The following is an 11,597-nucleotide window of genomic DNA, read 5'->3' as shown; positions in this document are numbered from 1 at the left end:
AACCGTGGGCCTCACTCGTGTGCGGTTATGTGGAATTAGCGGAAGCACAGAACATTTTCAAATACAAAAACTTAGGTGGATTCCTCTGTCATAGAAATCGGTAGTACACGACCGTGAAACGTGCTGTGAAATCGGCAGCTGAGCATGATTTGCATGTCAGCGGCTGTCTCGTGGGTGTGCTTGGCGAGCGACGTCCTGTTGACCGGTCGCATCGGCAAAGGTGTACGACATCATTTCTCTGACGAATATGCCATCAGTGAACTCTTCGTGTATACTGGCATAAAATACTTTTGCGTTAAAATATAAAACCCGGCAACGAACAAGCCAGAGTATAACATACTCTACTTTTTAGCACTAAAGGTTGCTTCCACGCAAGAAGACCCCGTATTCAGGGGTACACATTTTACAGGACGCTTGCTTCGTTGTAGTGGCGTCATTGCCGTCACGGATATGACGTCAGTAAAACCTTCGCGTATCCCAGAATGAAACGCTTTCGTGCTAATGATAAATTGTCGGCGTTGCCTTTTTTGGTCATTCTTTGTGTTGGCTTGTGGACTGCTTTCGAGGACGTAGACCAATGTTTATTAACAGTATTCATACTTCTAATTGCATAGAATGCTGTGAACGTTCATGAATGTATCGCCTGCATCATAGACCACAAAACGGAAAAGAATAAATGCAAAGCGAGGAAATACGATATGTCACTAGTGAGCACTTGGTGTTGAAAGCCCGAAATCAAGCAAGTGCGTTCTAGGGGCCGAAAATCTATGGCCAGAAAAAGTTTACGTTACGCGAACCGGGGAACGTGAACCAGCAAACGCATGCCTGGAAAGGAAAACAAAATTCGCAATGAAGGTCTTCGAAATGGCGCTGAAAAAATGGTGGCGTAGTGCTTGCCTTGAATTCACAAACGTTCTGTGCGACATGAGTACCTGAAGAATGTAGATCTTAAGCGTCAGGCACGGTACAGTAGTCGATGAGGTTTGCCCCGTTCACTTCCTGAAAGAGTGTCTATATATTTTTCAGACCTTTTTCTGAGAGGGCTGTTTAGGCTTGAGTTTGGTGCGGTGGCGTTACCAAGAAAATATCGAGAAAAACCTTGGGGTATGTAATAGGTGCACCACCCCAGATACAGTATTACCACGGTGAAAGCGGGTTTTTCGCCGGCAGGAGTCAAAGAACAAGAAACAATGCGTATCCGCATTCCTTGGTATACCAATTTATATATGACAGTTTTTCTTGGGCTACAAAAAAGCAGAAATTGGCGCAGCTCACACTAGTGATACAAGGCGGCAAAAACAGCAGCAATGGAGTCGCCCAACCTTCTCGCTCCCTTGCATGCACTGTCAGTGGGAGGACCGAGTGGAATGGCCTTGTAAAATCCCGCTGAACTTGGTCTTACACCTCAAAATTTAGCCTATCCAGCAAGAGCATCAAAAACTTCAAGAATCGTAGCAAAACCTAGGGAAACAGCAAACTGTAGCAAGACCGAAAGACGCTCAGGCGACCCTCTTCTCCATTGAATCTCCAGCATTGCACCACTAGTGCAGGCAGCACCAATTTATGGTTGTGAGCAGAGTTGCAAGTTATTTATTTATAATAAATTTTCGCGGCCTTTTCATACATTTCTTGTCATATATTTTAAAAATGTTCGGTGGCTGTTTAGAATTCTAGTTTCTTTGAACCAAATATGATCTGCCTAGAAAACGTTGTTGTGGCAACCCGAAGCGCCAAATTCGCCGTAGTTTTAACTAGAAAAAAAGACCTCTACCCATTTAGGAACTCACACAGCGAGTAATATTAAAACAAAAAAAATCTCAAATCATTACATTCTCTATAACAACTTACCACTTTTTACCATATAAGTGAAATTAAAATATTCCACGCAAATAATGATAAACTTTCTGCATGATATATGAAAGATAAAACACGCATCGCAACATAATAAACAAACACATAAACCTAAGGTACTTAAACGCGTAGTTTTTCGTTGACACCTTTATCTTGAATTTACCCAATTTTACTTGCAATTTTGTGCGGTATTTACTCAATATCCAAAAAAGAACGACTGTTACCCTCATTTTCCGCGGCCATCTGAAGCAGGTGGATGTCAAGGTAGTGAGTGCAATTCCTTTGGGACAGGAAATATCAATACCCTAATTGTGCGACGAACCAGGGCACTGACAACAATGGGGGACGAGATTCTTAAATAACCTTGACTGAAGCTCCGCCGGAAGAGAATAGAACCCGCGCATCGCAGAATCCATCGGTTAGCGTAGCATACGACTGGACGCGATGTGTGGGCGCAGAGATTTACTAGTACCCCCGCCGGGTTTCTGACCTCTTTGAAAATATTTGTCGAGAACAGCACCCTAGATTACTAATAAAGCCATTGTCTCGGAAACTGTACTTAGGGCGTTCTGTCGAAGTCAAATAACTCAATAATGAATGTGCAGTAGGAGGATATAAAGCGTAGTCAATGACAATGTTTTTTGCTGGTTTGTACTCACTCGAACATAAAATATCGGGAACGAAAAGTTTGTTATACCACGGGAAGACGCACTAAGACGCCCGCACACACACGTACGCACTTTTCGTTTTGCTCTCGCTCCTCCTATGACTTTTCAAGACAACGGCGAAAGGCTTACGCCACGGCAGACAAAGTCACAGAAGTGTGTACCAAGCGTACTCGCGTACCGCTGTTCTATGCTATTTTGTCCAAGAAGGAAGCTTAAAAGACCCGCGCAGAGGTTTTGACTCAGTAAAAAGTGGCCGATCTGAAGAATTTCCGCATACCCTATTACGTCCGCTGGGTAGCGCGAAGATCCTGCCTCTATTACAGCCACTCCATTGTATCGTTTCCTGTGGATGAATTCCATGAGTGTGGCTACCACGCTGAGGAGCGCCTTTTTGGCAAATAATGGGTGTCACGACATCGCATATTTGGCACCCCGTACGTCACAGTGCCACCGCTACACACCGCACGTTCGAGAGATGGACACTATTAGTGATCATGCATTCGCTTGAAATTTACGACATCATTACGGCGGATTGGGTAACAAGTGGGTGGCGGGACAAAAAACGTCTGAGCGAAGATCATTATTATGTTTATTTCGCATGGTTTATTCAAACAATTTATGAAAATTAATTAGTAAAATAATGCTTCTGTCTTCTCCGACATCATGATGCCTCTTTCAGGGTATTGCGATGGTGTTTGTTGTTAAAAGCACTTCAGCCGTGAAAGTATTTCGTGGAATTACACGTCCATATTGACACGGCCAGCAATATGGGCTAAAGACTCCCTACAAGTCTATTGCTGGTCTGTGTCCCCCCAAAAAGTTCTACCTAAATGCGCGCCACAACCCGCTGATGCGTACTCTCAAGCTACGACGTGCTCTTTCTGCGGTAATCGCAGTTAGTTGACTGCCCTGAACACCATCCCGTATCCCGTGGGTTTCGTTCAGCTATGCAGCTATGTTCAAAGCCCAATAATTCTAGCTCATGTGACCTCATGCATAAGTTTACAAAGCCGTTCAGTTGCTTTAATTTTTCTCCTTTCTCTACCATGCTCCCAACCACAGGCTACCCGGTCGGGACATGGACATTTTTAACAAGACACCAACCACAAACTAATGGTCTCATTTAATTGACCACCGTTCTTAGTTAGGCCACCTTGCGGAACCACTCGTGGCATATATCAGAGGCCCCCATTCTGGCGAAGTGTCCATAGGGGCCTTTCACTCCTCACTATCGCTCTTAAGAAAAAATAACAACATGAAAATTCACACAGTCAGTGATCAGTCTGCACCAACAGATGCCCTTAGGTTTTTGCGCCTATGGACGTAAAAAAAACCTCCACGAAGCAAGACTGGCGTGTTTTGCTGCGAGCAATCCTGGAGGTACAGATGCAGGATACGCTAAAAAAATCTGCATACAGCGACTAATCGAATACGTTCCGTTTATAGATTGCAGGCCTCATGAAGCTGACGGGTTGGGGAAACTATTCCTTGCAATCATTTTGCTATTTCCCAGCATCGTCTAGCGCAATACCGTTGTGGCCTGCCAAACATTCTACGATAGAGTCGCTCAAATTTGACGAATTCTGTTTGGATCTATGCAAGGTTTGTTTCCACCCAAGGATGCTTTGTTTTGTTTCTATTCAATTTCTTCTTGATTGACCAAGAAGCCTCGTGGTTTGCATTCTTTGTTTATCGTGCTTAGCGATGCCACGGGCCTCAAATACTCATGAATTCGAACGATGCGAAGACATCCTTGGAGATTGCAAGCCTTTCCGAGTCAGAAGCCTTTTCCCTTCCATCCACCTGAAAAGCTAATAAAGTTCTTAGGTCATAAAACGGTACAAACTAGGCACTTTCTTTCGTGATCAACACATGCTGCTGCGGAACTAGTATGAGAACCTTTAGATGTTGTTCAAAAGGTTGAACAAAACACTTTCGCTCACATCAAAGGGGTGCAAAAAAATTCGTTTTTAATGCAGGTAACGCCTGTTCTATAAATTTCTGTATTTTGTAGGTGCATGCACGTCCTCTTTAACATGAGCGGGAAGCTCTATATAATTTTTCGAACAGGTGTCGTTTTTCTAGGATGAAGACGACAAGGTATCTCCTTTTACTGAACCTGCAAGGTAGCTTCCAGCAATATGATGCCGATGGCAGCCTACATTCTCCCATCTTACCTGCGCGCCTGGCAGCAGACATTTCGTGCCACCTTGTTTAAACGCCAGAGTTTCGAGAATTAGAGGTTTTTATATCCTTTTTCGATGTTAACCTCTCCGAAAGGCGATTGCATGTTCGGCTATGTGTGTGTGTGCAGTGGAAACGCGCATAAACTAATTTGACAACTACATGGTTCGAGTGTACATATATCTGGACACGCGGGCGGCTGCTCCTTTCCTGCCATGACTTGAAGCCCAACAAGAAAAAGATGGTCGATGAAACAGAGTAGACGATACAAGCGCTAACAGGGCAGACGATAAACAGAGTAGGCGAGATAGCAGAGTAGAGTAAAAACAGAGTGGGCGAAATAGCGCCTGTCTCGTCTACTCTGTTTTATCGCCGGTTTTTTTTTTTTTTTTTTTTTTTGCTCTTCAAATCATGGCAGCTATTCACCAAACTAGCCCAGCACAATGTCCTTCAAGCTCCCATCCTCTTTGTTGCTGAAAAGGACCGAAATTTGCCTGTTTTCTGGTCAAAGTGTGTAGGCTGACATGTTGAAGGGGGATTTAATTATACACTCGGAAAGCCCGGAGTCGCATTTTTTTATGCGTATTCTCCTTGATCTTGCGTTTGTATCTACTTCCCTGGAGATGACGCCCCACAACGCAACCTTCAAAGCTGCGTTTTCAGTAAATGTGCCCCGCGTACGTTTTGCAGTATGCATGGTAGTTTTCATACCATTAGTGTTAGCTGAAATTTACCGACGTTCGGGAAAAAATCCACGAAAGCATAAACGAGGACAGAGTTCAGCAGTCACGGATTACGATCCCGAAGGCAGCCATTGATTAACCTTAAGGGGGAGAATTCGGATTTTATTATTGCGTATATCTCGCTTGAGCTTTCTCAGATAGGGATAATCACTTGCAATTCCCTTTTTCGTGAAACACGGATGGGCTGCCAGTTTATGGTGGTCACAACACATAATATTTAAATTTGAGGTAGCCCGAGCTAAAACATCACCTTGTTCTGAAATACTGAGATGAATTGGAGGTGACTAAACCTAATCAGGTATGTAATTGAGGTGACGGGGTAAGAGGGGGAAATGAGGCAAAACGAACCTGAAGAAAGTTCATTGGCTCTCCCTGGGTTTGACAGACTCAAGCAAATGGCTTTTCGGTATACCAGGTCGCCTTTCGCGATTAAATCTGGGTATAACAAAATGAACTACAAAGAGCCCTTTTGAAATAGCGCTTGGGGGACCGGGAGGTACAGTGAGTGTGTCTCTGAAATTAAGCTCACACACCAACCATTCTTGTACACCTAGGCACTTTTTATTATGTAGTGAGTGGGGAAGAATTAGCGTTGACTTGTGGAACGGATATGCCGTATTGTGTGCGCCACCTTGCTTTACAGCTGCTGCTGATAGAAACGGTTTACTGACAGACCATAGACTGATGCTCCGCACAGATGAAATTCGTTAACTCTGGCAGATCGTTCACTCTTTGCACTGTATGAAAGTGGCGCCTACAGTAGCGCCATGCCCAGTGCTGCGCTTGTGTTCTTTTGTATGATTATAATTGTTTTTACATTTGGGATGTTTTCCTTTTTTATTGGATTTTATAACTTCGACGCTTGATCTATGAGCCACAGAGTTCCGGGAGTGCTATTAGTGGGAACGTCCTTTACCACTACACATCGAATTCGGGTTTGCGCGGCTGTCACGCTCCAATTTCCCCTCTGGTACGATGTGCAACCCTCTGACAGATGTCTCAAAGCCGAACGCGTCAGCCTATTCACTATTTTCACTTTATTCAACTAGAACCATTGGGCTGCATTCGAATATGTGTTCGTGGTCGTCTCGCATTCAGGAGAGAATAATTTGGACGCTTTCTATAAAAAAAATCTATGAAATTTTTTTTTCAACTAAACAAGTTAGTCCTTTTATACATCAAATTACGAATGTTGCGTTCTTTCGCGGATTCATCGACCGAATTATTATATTATCAGACGTCGGCATTTGATGGGCAGTACTTCCGCCATTTTATGAGCCATCCATCAGCCAGTTCGTGTGCCATAAACACGGGGTTATTACACCGAATATTTAGCCAGCCCTTTCACAATGAATTTATGTAGCCTCTATGGTTCTGCCAGCTCCGAACATAGAGAAGAAGTAGCTACTGATGTCCTTATAAAACGCATGTTGTTCCATTCCCCGCAGCTGGTATGTGCTACTCACTGGGTAGGCAACAATGTGGGACGTTTCAGAATGCTCACACAAAATTCGAAACACCGACACAGATTTCTTACCAATCACACTGCAATGCAATTACGCTGGCTATGTGCTGCCCGGTAGGTGTAAAAAAGCTTGGAGCGATAGCAGCAACAACTGCCGGGTTTGCAGCAGAGTGTCGTTGCTGAAATTTAAGGTTACGCTTTGAGGTTTACAAATCGTCCAGCACCCGCAGCTAAAAGTGCAATGGGTACTATAAATGATCAATGCCCTCAGCTTGTACAGTCCAATGTATTGGGCTAAAGTTATGCTACTTCAACCTTTACTCTAAGAACCTTCAATAAGTATATAACGGGAGTGTTGTCTCGAACCTGTATTGCTTTTCGACGGAACTGCACATGGACTCCGCGTGCATTTCCGTCGAAAAGCAATACAGGTTCGAAATATCTACTGCCCATGGCGAAATATCTACTCCCCGTCGGAGAGTAGATATTTCGCCATGGGCAGCACGTTCACGATCTAGTAGATAGATGGCCTTTTTATGAACGTAAAAAGACCTAAAAAAAAAAGAAAAATGCTGACTCTACTGCTCCTAGGCAAGCTTGACGACCAATGTTGTTTTCACTTTGTATGGTTATACTTTAAAAAAATTGCGAACGTATTATGATCTACTTAGGCGCTACGAAGAAGTGCTATACCTCCTATGACGACACACAACGCGGAATAGCATTATGAGTCCTAGATCGATGAGCCTTTCCGAAATCTGTAAAGACAGCCCCGCTTACACAGGAAAAGTTCATTGCATATTACTTTCGTGCTTTGCTTTTGTGTGCACGTATACGGCCGGCGTACAGAGAAAACAGAAGTATGGGGATGAAAGTGGTGAAAGTACGTCCTAGCGTATTCAAAGCATTACAAGATTAAAAAGCGCAGCGGTGGTCGGTCTACAGTCTCTAGATGTTACAAGGAATAGGTTCCCAGGATAGTAAACTCTGCCTATCAAACAACCGTGCATGAAACATTCAAGGGTATTACACATTCGGCAAAGCTAAAACATGAATAGCATAAGCGGAGAGGGCAGACGCGTCGATGTTCAAATATTCAGCCACCGTAGCCTCTGTTTTACGTGCTCGTCAGGGCACCTTGATATCACTTTCTTAGATGTTTCTTGTTTTCTGCTTCGCTTGCATTCTCGCAGAGCTCGAGACTGGCAATGGCCTTTCTGTTCCAGTAAAGAAAGTTTTCGCTGGACGACCATCTCTGGGTTGTGCATATCCGCGGGGCCCAAGGCGGATTCGCTGGACATTACGCAATACGGCTTTGATCGAAACACCGCTGAATTTGGGGTGTGTCGAAAGATGGTTTTAACATTCCTGAATGCTTCTTTGCGACAAAGTGCACGCCTGCTCTAGTATACAAAATCTCTCAGCTATCCTGCACTGTGATTTTTAAAACGAGTGACGTCGGCGCTCGAGAAAAACCTGGTGTATAATGTTTCAAGTACACTGAACTAGCGACAAGTAATTTATTCCGTAATGAGATTTATTTGAGTAACTGTAATGAATATAACTCGAGAAGTGCTATCCCAATCATCAAAGTGTCAAGCAGGCACTTGTTGTTATTCTCAAAGGAGATTTACAGCGGTATTTTCAGTGAGGAAATAATTACGTACTAATATAAGCGATAAATTCACCATGTGAATTATGAAACTTACCTAATGACGGCGCACCCGCCCGCATCATAAAGCAGTGCCATCAAACAGGCTCCCTCGGAGTTAACCAGAATTAATTAATGAAAAGAAATAAAGAAGAAATCGGCCACGTTTCTGCCTTATCTGCCACACGTTCCCCAAAAAACTTGCTGTTGCTGCTGCTTTCATGTCCTCTTTGAGGTGATGCGATGTTTCATCGGGCGTGTGGCAGGCAAATAAGTTGCTTTTAATTAGCTTTTTTCAGACCTATCGTTTATGGTTCGGGTTAGAGCACCATGACGCGGTATTTTTATGTTACACGGGATGTCTTCATCAGTAAGAATAAATGACCACCCAATTAGTTAGTCTCTATAAATCCCACACTTCATTGCCTCTCTTGGGTACCAACAAGTGCCTCATTGTAACTTTTAAGATTGGGAGAGTACTATTTCGGTGAGACAATTAGTACAAGTGCCGAATTAAATCTCATTAACAAACAAAAATGACTGGCTGCAACTCCAATGCACTATAAACATTCGTCAGTAGGTTTTCTTGGAGTAGCGCCATTGTGCATGATAGCAGGGACATCCTGTGTAGTCACGCGTACTGTTGCTCAGCGACAAGAAAAAAGAGCAATGCATGAGAAAGGGAAAATATTTAGATAGATTTTCGGGCAGCCTTGCATGAAAACCCTCCACAACGTTAATTTACAACCTTTTGAGAGTCTTTTCATGAATGCAGCACTGGTACATTAAGTTCTCTTTATGCATGACTGTAATGAACGCTGGCTTGAGTTTACAGCTTTCTTAGCTTACCTTAATTGGGATTGAAAAACTTCTGTCATCACTGTAAGCGCCAAACCGAAAAAGAAAAACGCGTAACTGCAGTCTATGAGACAAGCTCGACGAAGCGCCCTGGAATAATGGCTTAGCGGTTTCAACGAGTTCCTTCGTTAGGTTCAACTGCAATTACACACTATGTAGATACTGTGTTTGAATAGAGCATTCAAGTGATACTTCCGCTGCAATATATTTATGTGTTCACTTCCTTTTTTGTCCCGAGCGTGTCACTGCAATGCATCATGTCTTTGCTTAAACATTTAAAGTTCTTTAAGTATATGGCTGCAAGACATGTAAGCCGCCTCACCCGCATGCTTTTGTTCTGCGGAGAGACAGTCAGTTTCTTAAGTCGTTAGTGAAACCCCGTCCAAGGGACTTCTCTTCAAATGCAGCCTGAACGGGTGCCCAGGTTACTTTTGTGAAACCGAATAGAACCCAAATACTAAAAGTGCACGTGCAAACAAAACAGAAATCGGTTAATGAATGAAATGAACACAATGCGAATCCAACGTTCAAAAACCACAAGCAATAACCAAGAGTCTTTGCCTGGTGAATCACTTAGATATATGACCCTTGCAGGCATAGCTCATGAAACTAGTTACTTCTACAGTAAATATATTTGCATAGGTTCCCAGAATGTACCGATGTATCAAAAATCCCTATAAACTATCAGGATAATAGGGTAATAACAAATTGATATTCTATTGTACTACCACATTGGCGCTCCTGAAAGTGATGGCGTAGACACCAGCGTGCTTTTTCAGGTATCATGTGGAAAGCGGCTATTTAAGCGCCTGCTTCATAAGAAGCGAATCTTCTCCCAACGTGATGATCATGCGCGTATGGCTCCCGCATCTCCCTTTTGGTGCTTTCTATTCTTTCCCACGGCATCTCTGCGTCTAAGTGCTCACATTTCCGACTTGAATGGATTACTTCCAAGGTTGGTACTAAGTACCACTACAACGCCTAATATGTTCCTGACATGTCTCATGGTAATAAATCGCCTGTGGCCGTCACGTTTAAATCAGGAATATTTGCTAGTAAAATAAAACTAAAGCCGAGTGTTATGCTTGCAGGTCGTTTGGGCCGCAGTTATAAGGTCGAAAAAAAACCTTCTGTTGCCAGTTATACAAGCGGAACTGATAAGGGTGGCGTGTCGTTTTTCGAAGCTATTCAAATCAAGGTTATGTAGGTGACCTCTCACTCCGCCGGTGGGTGGCGCGGCGCACGGCGCAAGCGCGCTTTGCGCATGTGCAGTGCCCTCTCTCTCCGCGGTCTCCTCTGCTTCGGGCGCGCTGCGTAAATAAGCGGAGTGCCGCGCTCTGGCCGGTCTCTCAGTCGACGGTCGTCCGCGCTACGCTTGCTCTCTCTCTTCCTTTCTTGCCTTAACCGACGATTGCTCATGCAATTCGAGTAATTGACCCAAGGGAAACGCACAATAGAACCCCCTTCAGCGTCGCATCACACCAGGGTTCCCGCGAGGGAAGGTGGGCGTAATTTTTTTCTGGTAGTTTTTTTTGTGAGGGCAATTTTCGCATGCCTGGCGTTACCTGGAACAGCATTCAAGTTGAAAGTAGGCGATCAGCAATCCGGAGTGCTTGCCCTGATAAAGTTTCGGGGTATGGCCCCTTCTAGTTCAAATTTGTTGCGAGAGTTGGAAATTCAGGGAATCACGTGATCGTTCTGGTATTTACCATAGGAAACATATAGTTCTAGCATATCGAACCTATACCAAAGTAAGCAAAACTTTTTTACTTTTAACATGGCTCTGTAAGCCCGCCAAAAATAGTGCACCATGTGAAGGCAACGTTTTTATGCATGAAAAAACTATCAATTAGCTCATTCTCTAAACGCAAGAATATATTCATTCTGTTTTATTTTTTGGCTACGTCCAATACCTCTTCAAAAAGGGTGTATACACTCTACCTGTAGAAAACCCACTCTGCGCAAAAATAAATTTGCACTATTTGTAAGCAAAAAGAGCGCGTCAATAAACGATCAATTACTAGGGAGCTGCACGCGTCAGTAAAAATACAGATATGAACGTCCAAGAATTTTTTTAGAATAAAAATTAACAGAGCATCCGCCAAAGTGTGCCAGCCTATACTGCAAAATAAAGGCTTCAATTTAAATGTGCAGCTACATTAACAGAGCATTCGCCA

The sequence above is a fragment of the Haemaphysalis longicornis genome, unplaced genomic scaffold (genome assembly GCF_048455015.1).
Source record: "Haemaphysalis longicornis isolate Haplotype H1 unplaced genomic scaffold, Haemaphysalis longicornis Haplotype H1 scaffold_3, whole genome shotgun sequence".
Classification (NCBI taxonomy): domain Eukaryota; kingdom Metazoa; phylum Arthropoda; class Arachnida; order Ixodida; family Ixodidae; genus Haemaphysalis; species Haemaphysalis longicornis.
Note: the sequence above shows the minus strand (reverse complement) of the source record.